Source organism: Teleopsis dalmanni, chromosome 2, assembly GCF_002237135.1.
Source record: "Teleopsis dalmanni isolate 2A chromosome 2, ASM223713v2, whole genome shotgun sequence".
In the NCBI taxonomy this organism is placed as follows: Eukaryota; Metazoa; Arthropoda; class Insecta; order Diptera; family Diopsidae; genus Teleopsis; species Teleopsis dalmanni.
The window spans coordinates 176,687,116-176,708,589 of NC_051847.1; positions in this window are offsets into that span (position 1 = coordinate 176,687,116).

Sequence of the window (21,474 nt, forward strand, 5' to 3'; positions counted from 1 at the left end):
TATATATTTCAAAAAATATATTTTTTGACATTGAATTTATAACACTAAAATTTAATATTTTTAAAAAAAAACATTTAAATATTTCAGAAAATATATTTCTTTAGTTTCAATTTAAAACACTGAACACATATTTAAAAAAAACCATGTAAATAGTTCAGAAAATATTTATAGGCGACTAATATTCATATTCTGTGCCATATTACCATCTCATAATATTCTTATACTTATATCTTTTTGATAGCTTAACACATTTATGGTAAAACTATTAACATTTTAATTCATAGTAGGACTTATAATGTCCTTTAAAAAAAGTCCTGTGGCTTACATAGGAAAAAAAAAACAAAAGTGAAAATGTGGCAAATATAAAAACTTTTGCTTTATCACGACATATTTTAATTAATTAAAAAAAAAAGGTACGAAATGGTCAACTTAAGTGTAAGCACATGCAATTCCAGTGAAAAGTAACAAAACAGTACCCATCGGTATAAAAGAGGGCGTGTCAATGTTGTGCCACATAACAAAAATTGTGAGGACACGCAACCTATTTATCAGCGTGATGAGCACGTTTGCCAGGATTCATAATGGCAACGTGTGGGCAATTATACATAAAAACAATCAAGCGATACAAAGGACAACAGTACACACTTCGTTTTTATATAAATTTTTGTTTATTTTATATTTTGTAGCCCATAATAAAAGGACTTGACCATATATCAAAACTTCTGTGCTTACACAGCAATGGGTTTATGTATCCTTTTAAACGCTACTTTAGGCACTGTGGAGTAATAATTATTTATTTAAACTTTGACTATGTGAGACTGATTTTGATTTATATAAATGATATATAAATTATGTGATATATATAAATAATAACATTTTAAAGCTTTTTTAATTATATAGAGTCAAGCAATATTTTATAAATTAGTTAGATAGTCCCTTAAAAAAATATATAATTTTTTTATTTTTATGCCAAGAAAATATATTTCATTTTAAAGAAAATTTTTTTTGTCGAATGTGAAAAGAAAGCTAGGTGGATTAAAACAGTAATAAAGAGAGAATAACTATGAAATTTTTCATTTTTTATTCAAGAACAGTCCTCTTGTAAAATTTTAGGAGTCCAACATACATGATAATAAATAACTGATTAAAACTGATTGAAATGAAAGTACTCACGTCAAATGTAATTGTAGTAGATTATTTGTTCTTTGAAGACATTGGGATTGCCCACACATCGGTAATTAAGAATCTTTTCTATAATTTCATGGACACGTTCTGATTTCCGATACAAAATAAAGCAAACCATATTAATTAACCATAGTAATTAAAAACAGTGAAAAAGAATAACATAACGATCACAAGTATAGCTTTAGTCCCAAAAACTTCTCCTTGATTAATAAAACTTTTTAATACAAAACACTAAGAGACTAGATTAAACAATAATCAATTAATCTGTTATATGTCAAACAGAAAACCAAATAAAACTCTTAAATGCCATAATTCTTCATCTTCTTCTTCTATTTCATAGTGTAGTATACAATGCACAGTCAATAAGACCACCACTTTCAAAAATATTATTTATGAGCAAACAACAACAACAATTATTGTACTTGAATATCATCATTGATATTTTTGAATATGTCAAGCAGTATCATTTCACCTCATTCATATCTCAGCCCAATTTGCATCCTCTGCCCCAGTCCCAGCCCCCGACGAGAGTAAACAACAATTATTGCGCTTTCATTATCGCTCATTAAAAATTCGCTTCTGTTTTTTGTTTTGTTGTTTGTTGTTTTTTTAGTTCTCATACACATTGTTATGCTCGTATGTGTGCGAGTTGTGAGTTGTCGTTTATGCGAGAGGTCGGGTCTATGCGTGTGTTAACAATAAAGTAATTTTGCTCATTTAACATAATGTTTCAATTTAATGACATCATTTTGCTGGACATAATTTTGTAATTTTCATTTTAATTGTTGTTGCTCTTCTGCTTTGCTTACCGTTACGGATATTTCATGATGATACACAATCTGCAATAAAAGAGAAAGACTTTCCTGTAAATTTGGGCGATTAAAAAGTTTTTTGTTGTTTTAAATTATTTAATCACATTTAAAAATATTTAATTATCTTCATTAATTTATGTAATTTTCTTTATGAGAGTGATGAGGATTACATTTACTAGATTACTAAGGTTTATTTTATTACATACAAGCATTAGAGTTGTTAAATGTTTATTAATATTTAATGTTATGTTACTTACATATTGTATACACATATGTGAAGCTATAAAAATAATTATAATTACAGAGATAATTGAATTTATGTTTTTCATAGCCTTCATATATTTCTTAATAAACATATTGCACATATACATATTAGCTGTGTTGAAATGTCTAGAACTCCAAGCCACATTGAGACCGAAGGAACGATTTTTAATATATAGTCGCTCACAACTTATTTAATGCAGACAAAAATTTATTCGAAAGTTTTATTTATTTCAAAATATTTTGGAAAATTAAAAAAACAATGTACACATAGGTACTTATTGTTTATATTGTTTTATTCCATTTTCAAAAACAAACCATCCGAAAATCTTTTTTCATTCCTTAGTAATACAACAAAAACCAAAAACCAAAAACAAAATTTGTATCACAGTTTAAAAAATGCAGCTTTAAAAATAATAAGATTTTTAAAAAATTCCAAACTATTTCTAAGTACTTAGTACTTTCTTGGATATCCCCTATTAGTAATCACAGCCTGAAGCCTTTATCGCATTGAGTCAACTAATTTTTCTAAACTTATTTTACTCCATTCTTGCTGTAAAGTGTTTTTAAGTCAGATTTGTTGCGGATGTCATGTTTTCTGATATTTGTCTTCAAAACGGACCACAAAATTTCGAAAACGTTCAAGTCTGGGGATTATGCTGGAGTTTGGATAATATGCAGAGATTACCATATCAACTACGATTGTACTAATGCTGAATTTTTTGACTTAACTTGTCGCTTTTTGGCCTATTTCTAACAAAGCTAATTGAATATATATATTTTTTATACAGGAGCGAAAATATTCCTTTCTCTGTAAATATATATTAGAACTATTCAAATGTCTACAATCCAGCTAAGAAGACATTAGGGACTAAAGAAACGATAAACGACATCGATGACTATAATTTTGGCATTTTACTGGCTTCTAGCAGAGATATCACATGATATTATATACGGAGCCTTTTAATTAGTATAGTTTGGAAATTATTATATTGCCTAAATATTTTAAATAACAGTCATTAAAGATGGTGATATTAAGTTAATTGGTTATTGGAAATAAACTTAGAAATTTGAATGTTGATTCTATGAGCAACCGAAATGAAAAACTAATAAACTAGTCATTAATACTATAGGTAAGGTTAGAATTACCGGTGATCATAAGGATACATTTATTATATAACTATTTAACATTACGTAAATAAAAGTGTGTTAAAGTTTTACCAAAAGTAGCGCTTGTATGTATTTTTTTATTATTAACTTTAAGCTATTGTAAAAATTGGTTTCAAAAGCTTTTGTAAACAAACGAAACCTCACAGGGACTGAAACCACAACTATTTTCTATCTGCATTAGACGGTGATTTAAATTATCGTACATCCTCTTATCTTTATTGTATCGTTAAGCTAATTATAGGGAAACCCATGAAGTTAATTAGTGGATTCCTGTAAATAAAGTAAATTAGGCAATGAAATCAGTTAGGAGCTTTACCGGATGTTGCACCTATTTGGTGAAATGATCTCTTTCAATGAGGAATTCGTTGATTATTTGCAAAGAGGAGTGGTTGGACAATGTGATAGGTGTTGATATTATTAAAAAGGAAAATTCATATTATATTACGGATAACCTAGAGAGATACGATTGCCTTGTATTGAACATAATTGCAACCTAACCGCATATTTCTAATTTGCTGAGAATTGCCACTGAAAGTTCTGGTTAAATCAATCTACAAGATACATTTGTAAAGTTTTTGATTTCTGATTGTAAATTAAAAAAATAAAATCAAGCTATTGGTGGTAGATCAAACCCACTTTAAAGAGAAAAAATATATAATAAAGTAAAAATTCATAAGAACTGGACTGAATTCAGAGCTCGTCGGAGTGTTAAGTTAACAATAAATTTACTTATTGTTTTAAAATTTCATTTATTTTTTTCTTGAGATACATAAATTGATAATTAAAATTTTATGACTATATTTTGATTGAGGGTATTAAAAGGTGTTAAGAAATCGCTGTTAAATATTTATTGCGTTATTAAGTTAAAAAAAAATTGAATTATTTTGAAATCTTATGATATATGTATCTATATTGGAAGAACAACATGGATGATATTTTTTGATTTTAAATGGAATATAATTTTTGTTTGAAAAAGGGAATCAAAGTAGACTGTTGATAAGAATTTCTTATGTACCTTATAGTTATAGATAGATGGTTTTTTGAAAACTAGATTTCCAATTAAGTTTTAGCAATGATTTAAAAAAAGTTGAATGTAGAAAAGTGGGATATTTAAATTAAAATGATCATATAATTTTATTTGCTTCATAAATTATTAATAGTGCTTTAGTATTATTATCATTGGATATATCCAGCAGATCAGTAGTACATGCAGCATCAGACAAATATTAGTTTTTAAGTTGCTAATTGTTGCATATAGCATTACACTGCTGAATGTAACCGTTTCAGAACAAACCAACCTGAAGCAGATAATAAGTTATACATATATTATTTTTGTCCCAGGTAAAGCATGAAGCTTATTTCATACATATATTTATTTCGATATGTTTGTAAATATATCTATACATATACATTTTATACGGTTTTGAATTTTTAGTTTTTTATATGGAAGGAATTAAGCTCCTTTAGCAAATGCATATTTTTTAAGTAAAATAAAAAATTGTCTTCGAGGGGAATTTACTTCTACCGTACACTATGGATAAGCTATAAAATATTATTAAATTTAATCGGTAATAAAAAAATTCTTGTCACCAAAAGTTGTGCTTTATATTTCCATGAAATTTATTCTGCTAAGACTAATTAAAGAGTAATCAAACTCTTTGTTATATATTAAAACTTTATAATATACGACATACGATTGTTTTAAGCTTTTTGAACTTTATCGACAACTGATAATATGTATATTGTCATATATATGGAATAAATAATCGTAAAGGTGGACAGTACTCATAAAAAATTATCATTTAACACAAATCGATGCATTTTATGTAGTTAATGATATTTGAATGTCGAGCAAATGTAATTAAGCAGAATGTTATCAAAGACGCTGTAAACAAAGAATGTTAAATATATTGGGGATGCAACTGAGCGTTGAACCGTTTTTGTTGTTGCTTCGTTGTGTGCAAGACTAGTTTTGATGTTGTGTTATCTGGTAAATCCGTTACAGATTTTATTGTTTTAACATTTTTATGTTGAAAAAATTGGCATATAAAATTAAAACTTTAGTTCTAAGTCAAGCGAAGAGAAGCAAAGACTTTGGAAAAAAAATAAGAAAGGAGTTTTTTTGAATGCGGAATGTTTTTGTTTTAAAATTGTTGGTGTTAATATTTCATAATTTCTTAAATATTTTTTACAATAAATACTATTTCCAATTTAATAATTTTTTAATATAATTATTTGTGATTTGCGTTATTTTAGATAATCTGAAATATTTTGCTTTTTTTACCGGTTCGAGCCAAATGATTTTTCGTTCGGTGAATTGTTTACCGTATTTTATTTATTATATGTTTTTTAAATTGTTTAAATTCCGTTTTGAAAAAATATGTTACTTGGTTTTATAAGTTATAAGTGATGAAGATTATGTAGTGATTCATATTAAAGTCTCTTAAATATTGTATTATAATTAAAATTATGTGGCTTCAAAATTTGGAAATCTGATGCTAAAAGTCGGGTAAGTTCCATAAAATTTTTTTACATCTTAAAGATTTTTTAAATTAATTTCTATATTCATCTTATTTAATTTATTTAAAGTATATTTTCTTAACCATTTCGTTCAATATAAATTATAATGAATACATACTTTATAATAAAAAATTTATATTGAATATTTTTACACAAAAATATACATATACATAAGTATAGTATGAGGGTATATAAATTATATACCGCATAGATATTATATAATATAAATTATGTATATAATTAAAATATTATATTCGACTATATAACTATATTCACGATATAATTACTAGTGCTTTCAAATTTTTTTTTTCATAAATTTTATATGTAATCTATAACAAGTGTAATGTATATGTATAATGTATACATTATGTATGTATACACGTAGTGTACAATATATGTATAGTATTATCTTACAACTGATGAAATGTTTATAACATAGTAAACAGTGCTTATTATATAAATGTGGTCATTTGTTCTTCTTCTCAACTTAAAGACTCCTTAGTCATCATTTACCATACTCAAAATATTATGTCTCTGTTATCCAAAACAATCGGTGTTGACCCCGAGAATTTATCTCGGAATGGTATTTGGTCTCATTTACTTATCCTACCAATCGCGAGTTGCGAAGAATCATAAATCATGACTCATCATTTGCGAAATCTTCTCGGAGAATTACATCTAACATTTGTTAGATTTACCTAGCTGGACTGCGATTGTTTTCTATTACTGTGGGGAAATATTTTGAGTATTCCGCGGTTTGAAATGCTAGCAGGGGCATGCAATAGTATATTAGTTTTAATGTTTTGCATGTATTCGTATATACCAACTGATGAAAGGTCTTCGCGTCTACTAAAACACACTTAGAATAAACTATCCAATTGTAGACCTTGGGGCCAATATTGAAAACAATTGCTCTAGACTTATCAGTAACTTTTACCACATCTGTTAGGAATATGATGCAAGAAATTTATATCTACTAACATATACTTAAAACTTCTTATCTAAGTTAGTTGCAATATTTGTACTGGAAAAAAGTCTTGGACTTCATTAAAGGATGGAAGTGGTTTTAAACTAAACATATTTTCTGGCACAACTAAATATGACAGCAGAATTAAATAGATGTATAGAACAGCCAGTTCAACTTAATTTAACTTAAATCTATATCTTTGCTTGTCTATATCTTCTTCTGTCTGATTCTTTGTCTGTCTACTTCATACTATCTATTTGACTTTTTTTCTAAAACTTGTATAATTTACAAACTTCAAGTGTGATCTACAATATTATTTACCAATGAGATTCGAAAGCAGTTTATTTTAATTAATTAAAACCGATTTAAGTCATTAAAATGTAGTAAATTAACAGTGGCTTAAGGCGTCAGGTCTAATTGAGTGCCACTACTTACTTGTTAGGAAATGTCATAATAAATTAAAAAACAATGGGATTTGCATTATAATTTTTCACTTAACAACAAATACTGCCGATGAATAAAACTGTATATCTATTTTTAGTGAATTTTCTCAATATGCTTTGTAAGAATAGTAAAATATTCATACTAAATACAATACTCGTATTTACCAAAATATTGTTGGCAAAACAAACAAATTTATTCCCGAAAACAATAAATTGTCATTGCAAAATCATTTATCATATGACAGTGTCAAAAAACGTTTTAATTTTTTAAGTTTCCTTAAACATAAGACTTTCTTGTGAGGTCGTTGTATCCTTGAGCAGGAGTTAAAGTGGATACTAGGTATCCAACCGTGACAAAAAACTTTGAATTACTTTGTTTTTTAGGTACTTGATGTTGTTGTCGTTGTTGTTGTTGTTGTTGTTGTTGTTGTTGTTGTTGTTATTATTATTGTTGTTGTTGTTGTGCTGAATGACAATGCAATTCTGTTGTTATTGTTGTGAAAAAACAACATGACAAGCATTAGTGATGCTACATAAAAACAAAGCAGCCATTGGATAAAAAGGAGTTAAGGCAACCTTACTACTGCATAGATACATATAAATGCCTTGCAGCATGCAAAAGTGACAAAAACAGCAGGAGTTTTAGTCACAATACCGAAATTGTAGCGCTTAATTACGGGGTATGCACACAAAAATATATTGTACAGAGTACACAAAAGAACAATGCTAATAGCTATGACTATGGACTGGGTACTGTGGCCATGTTGATGGCATTTATATAATAAAAATGATAAAGATGAGCCAGGCAAACGAGCAAGAAAAAAAGGTAAGCAAACTCTGACACTTTTGCTCATTAATTTGCGTACATTTGAGCTCACTTATCGCTGGTATTATATCTCAAATGCAAAGAGAAGAATTTTTTTTTAAAAAGCGTAATATTACAATCAACAAAAAAAAAAGTACAGCTTGTCGGAAGGATATTTTAATATATCAAAAAAGCAGAAGGCACTCCCCATTACAGGTCAAAAGTATATTTGCAAAGCTTGTAAATGTGTAGTGGGTAATTTGTTGTCATTTACCCCAGTGCGATTAGTTGCAGTTATGGTCTAGTAAATTACAAAAAAAAAAAACAAAATGGTTTTCATATTAAACCGGAGTTAAAATAAATTTAAAAATATTTTAGTTGCCTATACTATAGCGCCCATATACGGGCGCCAACAATCCTTAAAGTTAAACACATGAATTGTGTTTTACAACCATCATTCATTTATGCTCCCTTTACCTTAGTAAATTCACTTAACTATTTGAATAGTGCACCTGACAACTTCAATCTGCACGATTTCAAAATTTGATTTTTATCCTGACAGTAGCACACTCACAGACGTAGGGCGTCTGCATAAATTATTATATTTGCAACTTCCATCAACAAACCCAATATAAGTAAGATACGAGTATGGAACATTATCTATTACATATTCAGCCACATATGCACATACCCTGTTGGAGTGCTCTATTTGGTCATTTATATTGCATGCAAGTTCTAGTTTGGTTATAAATACAGATACGCTGGGCATGGACATGGATTTCGACTGCTTCGGATTACCATAATGCGCAGCAATAACTTAACTGCAAACATAAACAAGCTAAATCAAGTCAAATGCGGCAATAAATCTTGCAACGCGCCATGCAAATGTTAAGTGTCGATGTCGATGTGGTCGTTGCCGGTGGCACTAGGATACGTCAACAGCAGCCAATAAAAAAATTGTGAAAAGTATGAAGTTCGTTATGGATTCTCTCGAAATAAGGGTTCAAAATGCATATAATCGAAGACGTATGTATCTTCAATCAAGACTGTGAAATATGCAGTGTTATTAAGTGATTTTTTAGTAATACACTATTTTAAGCCTTTTATATCATCCTCCTTATTATTCTATTTCACTATATTAAGAATTAGAATTTGCTTAGAAAGTCCACAGAATTTTTTAAAGAGATATAAGCCAAATGAGTGTGAGACTCCAACTCATTAAAATTAATATCCGACGGTTAACTCTCCCGGGATCATCGGTTTGGTGTTTTTCATTTGTCTATTTTCAAATCTCTGTTGTCATTTAGTCTATTGATTATACTTTTTAGCCTGCGCAAATTTTTATGTCCTCGCTACAGCTGTGTTACTACAGCTATTCTTATGTGGAGCGACTTCCACGATGGCAGAAATTAAATCATATAAAGAATGAACACCGCATATAAATTATACAAACACTGTAATAATACTTATCCAATAACACTTAAGTTCATGTAAGGAATGCCTAAAAATAATAAAAAACAATTTATGAATTATAAAATTATATAAATTATAAAAGCAATTCTAACAAAATATTTAGACACTACCTAATTAACTATGGAATCGTCTTCGATGGAATTTTCAGGTTTAGAGAAAGTGAAGGAGCAGACCGCTAAGCATGTGGTGAAAAGTTGCATTGTCTTTGTGCTTAAGCTAGAGAAGGTATTTTATTGATATTCAACGAAAAAAAGCATATATTCCTATTTACTGAAGAGATAGGCCTTAGTGAGTCCTTCTAAATCCAAGTAGGAAGCACAATAGATCTTAAAGTCGTGACATTTATCACATAAATGTTTATCCATGTTATTCACGAGATTATCACTACCTCGAACAGCACCCTAAGCTGGAATTGCCACATGAAGAATCAAATTGCCTCTGGACAAAATCATAAATTGGTACACCAATTTATTGGGATTGGAACCAATTCCAATTGATTGGAAACTTCTAATATAAAATTTGTATTTAATGGAAATTAATCAGTATGCTTGAATATCTGAGACCTACTACTGTGCTAAAAGATAAAATTCATTCGTCATAGGAGTCATTACTCGAAAATAAATTCTAGGGGTATATTGATTTCGAATTCAGTGATCCTTGCAGAGCTTATGGTGTTAAGAAGGAAATAGAAATTGTCAATATTTTCTTTAGTTCTAGCTCAGCGCATAGTACGAAAATATTAAATCTATTAGACACATACTTATTGGCTAACAGATATATCTCATAAAGTCGATATAAAATTTTAAGAATACAAAAAAAATTTTTTTCTAATCTCTATTATTACTACGGAACCCTAGATTACCATCAACAATACAGGTGAATAGTGTGTGGACATGTTAGCAACAAGAATTGAGCAGTGCTGTTATTACTCCCGCCACTTTTAGCAGGATGACTGCTATTTATTTCGTTTCTTGACGTGCTGGTCTAATGCTTTGAAGGTGCAGGATTCTATTTGTGGACATGTTGAGTGTTGCATAGTTTTTAGATTTTCTATGCAGTTTTTCACTTTCAAATACATTTCAATCTACTTTTTCATTTCTTCTATGGAAAGTGAAGAAAACAGTGCTAATGTTCCGCAATTTCCTTTGACAATTCTTCATTTTTATTGTATTTCTCACTAATAATTTTTAAACCATTTATTCACAAATCTTTTTTTTTCCCCTTTTTTCTCTTCTAAATTTATTTAAGTTTTATATTTCATTCCATAGCGGTTATCCCTCTTATGGCACAAAACCTCATTATTCGCATTAACAACAACAATTTATTGTCAATTTAAGTTGATTTATACTTGGCTCAATGTCATTAAGGACAGATTATAAATAGGGCAGACTAAGTTTAATTGAATCGAAGTGTGTCCGTCTGTTCCCGGAGCTGTTGGGAAATTTTGAAAAATGTTATTTACTTAAAGATTTTATGTCTGAATATTAGGAGCAATTAATTTTTTGTGGTAATTATGAAAATTCACTTATAATGAGAATTTTTATTTTACATGTCAAGCTATTAATCAAGTTGAATTTAATTAAATGGCATTCGAAGTGAATCACATAAATATTAGGTTATCGTAGAGCGACTAGACTGTGATTGTTGGCATGGACATTTTGCACCCTTCTATATTTGAAAAAATTGAAAATAATTAATAACAATTGAAACATTCCTTCGGAAAGGTTTTATTGCTGCTGTGACATTGCTAGTTGAAAGCGAAAATAGTAATGAATTATGGGTCTTCTGTGTTATGAATGTAAGAGTAATTATTACTTTCTTCTGGAATTTAAAATATGGTTCAATTATCAAGTCCTGTAAAATGAAAAATTGGAATGTTTTGCAGTTAATAATAGTTATGGTTACATCAGTTAAATCAAGCTAGGTTAGCAAGAAAAAAAAAATATTTAAAAAAAATTTAATATGAAAACAGAAAAAACATACTCATATATTAATGATTGTGTTTATAAAATAATTTATTATTGTAATTAATTCAGATGTTTATAGTTATTTTTTATACCTCTCATATGGTTAAACTTGTTAAATTTATATTACTATTAACAATCACAATTAATCTACACGTATCTGGGTTCAATTTATTTCATTACGTAAAGTTCGGTACAAGTTAGTAAATTAGTATCGGCATATAGATAGATACAAAGACGAAGAGGGAAATAATTGGTCATTACTAATTGTGGACGTATATGTTTCATATGATCCCTGATCTCTATCATATCATTAATATTCGAATGTAGTAACAAAGAATTTTAAATATATTATATATTGGCTAAATGAAGTACGATAGTAGACCAAGAAATAAAGTGCAGTATATTCTGCAATATACTAAGACACTAAGTTCAGGTACTATGTGTAGTCAGTTTGGCTTTATGGGATAAAAATTTCATTGCTAAGTACTCAATCATCAAACTATAAAAAGCCTTTGAGGTGTCGAGCAATAGACGCTTGCTAAAAATATATTGAACATGGAGGATTATCAATTTAGCGATACTCTGTAGAATATAACAAGAAATGGAATTGCTAAGAATGATTAAATATGGGAATATAGTATACATAGGATACATTTTGATGCGCCAAAATACGAAGTTCTCTAACTAATACTCGAACGTCGTATAGCAGGCAAGAGACGTGTAGATCGAAAACCACTTTCATAATATACAGAATATATTATGCACAATATATTGTGCACAATAAAATCCGATATTATGTGTTTTTTATTAGATATTAGAAACAATAGAATAAATATATAGAATTCCCTAAGAAATATAATTTTAGGTTAAGCTATAATCATGGCTAATTAAAAAGTCCATGAAATTACTAAAGAAATATTTATGGCATTTTAGAACTAAATACATTGTACAGCCACATTCTTAGACATGACACTTGCATGTCAGTGTTATTATGAAAAAATTTTACATATTTTGATCAAATTTGTTGTCTTATTCTACTTGGGTTGATCACACTAGTGTGATATAGTGTCATCACAATATATCACACTACAAGCAGATCACCTGGTTTAATTATTAAATGTCCTTTCTTTTATTTATTAAGTTAATTATAGCTAAAGACGGATTCTGTGATGCGTTTGTTAGTGTATCTCAAGCTAATTATATTAAATAAACTAAATAACCTTTCTTGAAAACTTTAAGAAGCTTCCTATATCAGTTCTTGATATTTTTTTTTATAGTTCTTCTAGAACTATAGCCCATGCCCCTTGCTAGAGCAAGATGTCTAGTAAGATTTTGTTTATTTTTCCTCTTAAGACTTCGACTTCGCAAAGATAGGCAATAAGACGTTTCCGATATTAGTTCTTGATAGTATTTCGTGATTCCTGAAGAACTTTAGCTCCTGTCCTTGCTATGGCAGGATGTCTGCATAATAAGTGAGGATTATAATATCTCCACTGTTAAATATATATATACGAATAATATTGAGATTAAACAACATTGTTAATTTTGGAAGAAGAATTCAAGAAAACAGTAATAAAATATAAACTTATTTTTCACATAAAATGTTTAATTATCTTTATAAAATATGAAGATTCTTATAATTATGTTAGACTGTAAATTATAAAGAATTCAAATATGTAGTGCTTATGCGCAAATTAAATTTCGTGACCCTCATTTAAAGTGAGATATTAACTTTCGCATTGAGGAGTTCGACATTCTCATGGAATAGTTTTTTTATTTACTTGTGACCGCAAATCTTTGTTCCCAGAAAACTATCCAAAACAGAGAATTAAACGTTATTGACATAACGGCACGTAAATTGCTTTTTAATTTGTAAATGTGAAATTTTTTGGAATATTTTAAAATTTTTTAACAAGTGATAAAAATTTGTATTGACATTTTAGTTGAGAAATTTCCACGGTATATAGATAAAAAATACTTCTGATGACATAATAATAAAATGTGAAACAAAAGAACACACACAGTGTTAAAAAAAAAAAATAATAATAAAAATGATAACAATGCTTTACCAATGTAAACATTAAAGAATTTTTAAAAAAGATTCGTTTTTAATACAAAATAAAAAAATAATAAAAATTGTTAAAATCCATATAAAAAACTACAATTTCATACTTGGACAAAACAGGAAAAAACAAAACATAGCAAACTCAGTGCAAAAAATGGTGAGTTAGTACATTTTTTTTGTGTCGCATGCTGTGGAGTATCTGAGAGATTGCTTAATAAATTCATTTACACAGACGAAATGACATAAAACGGATAAATGCAAATATTTTTAAAATAAATCGACAATCAGTACGAAGTTCAGTTCAATATACAATCAGTTTACTTTAAGGATGCGCCACAACTGATAGACCAAAGCATCTGCAGTCTGGTTAGCGATGTGTGGACAGACAGACATTTAAGTCTCTACATAACAGAGCACGCGAGCAAAAACCATAGCATTGAAATGTAACTGACAGATTACGTTGTGGATTACGCATCTTCGACTTGTCAAATTGACTTAAGCTGATATTGTTGTTTTTGTTTTTATTGTTGTTGTTGCCAAAGCCGATGCTTAACGGAAGCTGATGCGGATGCAGTGAAAACGATACCAACGATAGATCGCCACCAAGTAGTACTGATGTAACGTTTTTGATAAAATAGCGAAAAGTGTGTCTTCGTCTATGGATAGAAAACATGTAAAGCATAGTAAGGCAAGCAAAGTAATGAAAACACAAGCAAAGTAAGGCAAGCAAAGCAAATCAAAGCAAAACAAAGCAACTAAAGTAAATTAAAGTTAAAGGAGCAGAAACAAGCATAGTAAAGAAAAATAAGCGAAGTAACCACAGCAAGCGAAGTATACGTAGTAAGCGAAGTATGCAAAGTAAGCGAAGTATGCAAAGTAAGCGAAGTATGCAAAGTAAGCAATGTATGCAAACTAGACAACTCAGGCAAATTAAGTAAAGTAAGGAGAAGCAAAATAAAACAAGATGAACCAAACCATTCGTATTAAAGAAAAGTGATGAATGACATTTTTTAAGTAACCTACTGCGTGTTAAAGACATATTGGAGCCTCCACTTTTATTTTGTTCTCGTCCTGACGTTGCTATCGCCAAATATAAACACTAGTACTCAACGTGTTGCCAAAGCAATGCAATGACATTGATCTGCATTTAATAATAACTAATCTGCAATTAGTTCGCGTGATATGTGATGCTAAAATAAAACTAAGGGTGAGAAACTTCGTTGGCAGTTCAATTCCTAAGCTCAATTAGCTACATTTCAATTAAATTTTCTTGAAATTGATTTTCTTGCAATCAACAGCAATGTACATGCGATAAGACCAAGAAAATCCAGTAGTTTCCTGCATTTCTCCCACTGCAATCTGAACTGCACTCAGTTTAGATTCTTCTTCAGTAGCACTAAGAACTTTCAATTTGTTGCTGTGTAAAGCGTTAATCCATCTACAACTAACTGTTCATCCACCCACACGGAGAATGAATTATAATGATTTTTATTTTGTGCACATTTAACAATTAGTCTGTGATTTCCTGTATTTCATTTACTACTTTTTCTCTATATAATTTGTTTCATTTGTTCCTTTTAGAGTACGAATTCACAGTAAAGTTTTTTTGGTAAATATTTTTATTTAATTTGTTGCAATGAATTATCTTTGGCATAAGGCGCGTTGAGTAATTTTTCCATTTACTCGCCTAAAATGACTAACTTTTGGCGTAAGAAAGAAGAATATTTGCGTTCATCATTACCCGCTGAATTTATGCTATCATTAAAAAAGTTTTAATTAATTTTCCTTAAAAGAAATCCTACATGTATAAAGTTCACAACCGCAGGATACACGTAACTCGTGTAATTTAATTGTGGAAGTCACATCATCGAGTTATGAATATGCTTAATAATCACGTAAATAATTAAACGAAGAAAAAACTATGAGACACATACGCTGGAATAATTAAAAACTAAAACACATATGGTAGATTATGTGGAGCAAAAAGATCTAGTGGATTACTGGAGGATTTAATAATTCAAATCTAATTATTTTCTACTCATTGGCGGCAGGCGTAATGGTGTTCTGTGCCAATTCGTAATTATGTACAGAGTTCGACTAAATAAGCTCAAAAGTATTTTCTCTCAATTAAGGTTTACTAAGAAAATTTTATTAACTTTTACGAAATACTTCTAATTACCAAAAAGTTTAGTCAACTTATTAGTTTCAAATACATTTATTTAAGATAGCGAAATGTACTGAAATAATCAGTTGGATAGAATAAATAGTACTATGGATAATTTTTTATATTTTTACTAAATTTATTGTCTTATTTTACTTGGGTTATGTATATTCAGATAGACAAGATTAGGTTTAGGGATGAATTTATGTATTACCATACACTTCATGTAGACCACCAGCTTTTATTAGAAGTAGAGGTGTCCTTTCTTATTAATTTGGTTAATTCTATAAATCGTGAAATAATCGAAAACATGTTTTTTTTCAAAACTTGAAAAGAATTCCGATATCAATTAAGAAATTGTGTTTCGTGGTCCTAGAAGAAGTATGACTTTTGCCCTTACCAGGGCAGGATATTAGGTAATAAGTGAAAGCTTGATTATTCTTTCTTTTCATCTTAACAGAGTTCGTATAGAATGGTAGTCTTATGCGTGTTTAGCCATAGTGGGTTAGGTTGTACCGAAATTTAAGATCCACTTAGGTCTATTGGCTCGTGGTGTTACAGCATAAGAAGCTTAAAGGTTTAAAATACACCCTGTACCTTTGGTAATGTTTAAATTGCTGTTTGGACTTCTGGAGTTGAGCAAGTTCCTCAAAAATGGAAGTCCTCAAAATAGTATACGGTGCCGCATATACGTTGGGTTATCGTTTTTTCTACAACTGAGACAGGAGTAATTAAATGGAGGCTGCAATCTTCAAGCATGGTTCTATAATCTAAATTTTTAACATAAATTTTATGTTAGATTAACGACCTAAGTCTACTAATAATTTAATAAACCATATTCTCACATCTTGACATGATGGCTCAAATAAATAGTTTTGAATTGGATAAAGAAGTGATTGTTTAAACAGTACTTAATATCTCCAAAATATTTCTATATGATGAAGAACACATGCATCATGTATTTCGATAATATTAATTAATTCAGACAGTAACTTCTGCAAATCAGAAATAAAAAGGGATTTATGGGATTTCATTTCAGCTCATTTTTTTTAACTAACTGTAGAAGTAAAATTTGTTAATCAATTTATTGATATTTGAATGTATTATTAAACATTTAAAGTTGCATTCTGGGAGCCCATTTCATAAAATAAAAACAGAGTTAAATATTAATGCAAAAGTAACATAATAATATTTCGAACTTACATTAAAATCTTAAATTTAATTTTTTTGTGGTAGAACAGTTGCATATACAACTAGATTCGAATTTCAAATAAATGAGAATTGTAATTTATTTTAGTACTGAAAGTGATTAATGCTCTCAACTTGGCTTAATCTGGTTTATTATTATTTTATGCAGTGAGAAATGTATTGTATATAAGGAAAAAAAACAAAAAAATAAAATTGTGGCACTTTATCTTAACTCATTTTTGTTACATTCAACAGTGGAATTAAATATTATAAAATAAATTTAAAGTTGCCTTTGGAGATGTGATTCCAAACAGTAATGTTTCATTAGTAATGGTGAAATAATCCAGACTTCAAATATAATAATATAATATATTAAAATCATTACAATTTCATATTGTGAAAGAATGGTATATGTAATGAAATTTGTATTTTAAATGAATGAGAATTATAATATATTTTAGTACTAAAAGTGATTGATGCACGCAACTTGAATCTAGCTTAATATGTTTTTTTTTTTGTTTTTTATATTTAAGTAAAATGCAAAGTTTAAATTAATATTAATAATTTAATTGCTTAACTCATTCAGTTATGAAGTATTCAGTTTTATTATTCATATTTGAATTTTTTATAAAACAAATTTACTTCAATTCTATGAGGCGAATATATGAATTAAGATTTTAATATTTAGACTTAATAAGATATAGAATCAATTTTAAAGACCTAAAAATTGATACTATATTACAATATTGCAGAGAAATCAATTGTGTATTGTTGGATAACTATTTATTTATTTAAATTATGATTCAAAATAACTTACTGAAAAAGTTTAATGGAAAACTGGTTAGTGAATTTAAATTTCTGCTTAATCACAGTAGATTTTTTTCCATTTAATTTTTTTCATTACTATTCACACTGTTATATTCCATCCTTCATACTTTTGTGACAGAACGAAATACTACTTTTGGGAAAATATTTAATACTGCCTTTAAATAGTGTTGGATTGCTCCTATAAAAATTTTTATTGGCGGAACTTAGTCCAGTCGGACTATTGTATTTTACACCTAACAATTCTATATAATAACAGAAATAACTTTACTGACGATGTTCCTTGATTATGTATGGAAAATCTTTGTTATATATTAGGTTTTTAGCAGGATTTAAACGGTTGTATGGTAAATGGTATATGATAGTTGTATTCCGAATCGTTTTATATATGATAAGCAGTAAGCATGGAAATATATATTTATCAGTCCATTTTTGGTATCATTCAGTCAAGTGATGACTAGCACAACTAGCAAACTGTACAGTACTGTTCTGTACTGTCCTTCAATTAATAAGACTAGAAAGACGTAAAAATTTTTTCTAAGGTGCGCAGTTTAATCATGTCAATCTTCACAGCAAATGAATTTTCGAATCATGCAATTATATATATTATATATTCTCATATCATACTTATCAGGCATAAAGCAAGTTCGACAACCGAAAGCAATTACTAGTCGGAACGAACTAGTACATAGCATATACCTAAGTTATTTAAGCTGCGAGCATGCCGCATAAGAACAAAGATCAAGACCAGTTATGGATTTTTTAATAGCAGTCTGGGTTGTTTTTGGAACTACCTAATTTAGTAAAGTATTCTGACACTGTGTTAAGTGGAAATGTATCTTTTAATATTTTAACACTATGCTCAGTATATAGTTTTGAATTGTTTATGTAAAAATTAATCACCTAATTTAGTTTAGTAACCTAAAACAGTCGTATGTGAGAGGGTGTCTTAGAATATTTGATCACTATACTCATATAGTTTTGAATGATTCTTAAAAATATGTGTAGTCTCTGCGACTGCAATCACAGAAAGTTTTTGATTTTATAGATCATTTTAATAGGTATGAAGCATGGGGGTAGTCACTCGTTCCATCATTGTTTCTATAAAAGGTTTTGGATCCTATTCATCCCTTTGATTGAAATTTTCCACTTACATTTATTTTTATTTAAAAAATAAATATAAATAATGCCTTGAAAAATCTTATTGCTAAATCAATATAGAAATTTTAAATTTCCAATATTTCAGTATTTTATTGAGAAAAACGTCATCTTATTTTGTGATGTGATGTATGAAATATTATTTTTTCCCACTTGAAGCATTTCATATTCTCATTTATTGAGTCTTAAAATATTGTAAAGAATAAACACGAATTGAAAATAATATAAATATTTTACAAGCAATATTTTCACATATAATAATATATTTAAATCCGAGTAAAAAGCTGATTTGGAAATATGGCTTAAATATATTTTTGCATACAAACTGAGTGCATTCAATTGTGGGTAATACATTGTAAGAAGCTTGGCACTGTAACCCAAATTCAAAGCTGCAGGAACGCGCGCCCGACCAGGCGTGGAAGCGTAACAAAAGATGGAGGGGATTTGGATTTATTTATGATATTTTTTGCGTTGAATTTTTATGCACTTGTTTGCTTTTAGAAGTACCAAAAAAAAATAAAAGAAAAAGATTCCAAAATAAAAATATCAATGAAATTGCACAAAAAAAATGATCCTCAAGAATTTTGTACTGCAGAAAATGCGAAAACAATGCGACTTACAACGCTTGGAATTGCACTCAGAGCGCGTCCACAGTCGTAAACTCCACAAACTGGGTTATTCAAATATGCTTCGGATTGTTTATATTGCCGCATTAGCCTTGTTTGGATTTGTGCGTCATTGAATTCAGATTTTGCCAAAATTTCTGCAGAAATAAAAAAAATGGATATATGCCATACAAACATGGATGGAAGCATAACAATGAGACGCAATGGAGTTTATTTTCTTCAAATCCATTTTTTCTTCGTCTTTTGGTTTCATTTCACGCCTCCTAATTTGAGAAAAATATTACAGTGTATGTGCGTTTTACAAATATTGTAATGATGAATGCTTTTACAAGTATCTGAAATATTTACATACCTACAGAGTCAATGATACACTTCAAGTCGGTACTTCATGCGGAATTTGAATATTTTGACAGGTTTTTTTAATAGATTTTTTTACCTCTACGACGGTTTGTTGGGCTCATTAAAAACCTTAGCACGTTTTTATTGCTTATAAATATTTCGGCGTGTATGAGCATTTCTTATGCGATGGATCTGAATCTGAATATCCATAACGTCAAATATTTTTAAATATCTTGAAAAAGCTGTTATAATTTGCCAACAGAATTTGTCATTTATTTTGAAATTGTTTGTGTTTTTTCATTTTTTTGTTTTGATATTTAATTTTTAAATATCCCATAATGTTAATTTTATTTTTATTATAAATATTTTTATTCCTCTTTTTACTTCTTGAAATCGATGTTACCTTGGGAGAGAGTCATCGTTTGCCTTGATTCTTATTGCAGAATATTACCATATGTGGGTCAGTTGAATTTTAAACTCTTTGCCAGAAAAGTGCCATTAAATATTTACATACGCACCTCTTCGAATTATTTAAATGAAAGTAATAAAACTTGTTGTTTACAAGGTTTTGAAAAGAGAAAGTCAGAATGTTGCCAATGTTGAAAATGTTCTGATACCATCAAAAATAATAAAATAAAATTCACAAGTTACGTGTAAGTTTAATTTAACTTAACAAATACTTTTTGCAGGTATTAATATTTAGTATAAAAAAAAAAAAATTATTTATAACAGATGATTTCGATTTTTTGGGCACGCTTATTTGACAACAGGTTTTTGTAAAGACACCCATCAATATAGCCAATCCTGATCTAATATCATGTTGATCTCACCAATTGATCTTTTGGCTTTCATTCAAAAGATAGAGTATTTTCTGTTCAATTAGGGTTAGATATAAGCACATTAACCACAAAAAAAACAACCATGGACGCACTGCTTTGTCTTTCTGGAGGCCAGTACCTCATAGCTTTTTTATTCTTTCTATTCTATATGTTAATATAGCTTGAAGTATTTTCTGTTCAATTAGGGTTAGATATAAGCACAATAACCACAAAAAAAAAATCAACCATGGCCGCACTGCTTTGTCTTGCTGAAGGCCAGTACCTCTTAGCTTTTTTTATTCTTTCCATTCTATATGTTAATATAGCTTGAAGTTACTGCGCCAGGACTTTCATTCTCTTCATAATATTACAATGTTGTCAACAGCTAACATTTTGGTATTCATTTTGAAAACACAGTCTTTTCAGTTAGTTTCCTAAAACATCAGTAAAGGTTACATTGTTTCGCTCAGCTTATTCTATATGTCTATATATCTTTATACCTCTGGGTCAGGAGTTCCAGTCCCAATATATAATAATGTCCCAATATCCACTGCAGCTATTATTTTGCCTTCTTTCTGGTGGCACAGTATTTGCTGTTCAGTTGGGTTTAGAAGAGATTAGTAATGGCTACATTGTTTTGCTCTACTGGAAGCTAGAACCCCATACCTTTTTCTACTCCTTTCAGAATATT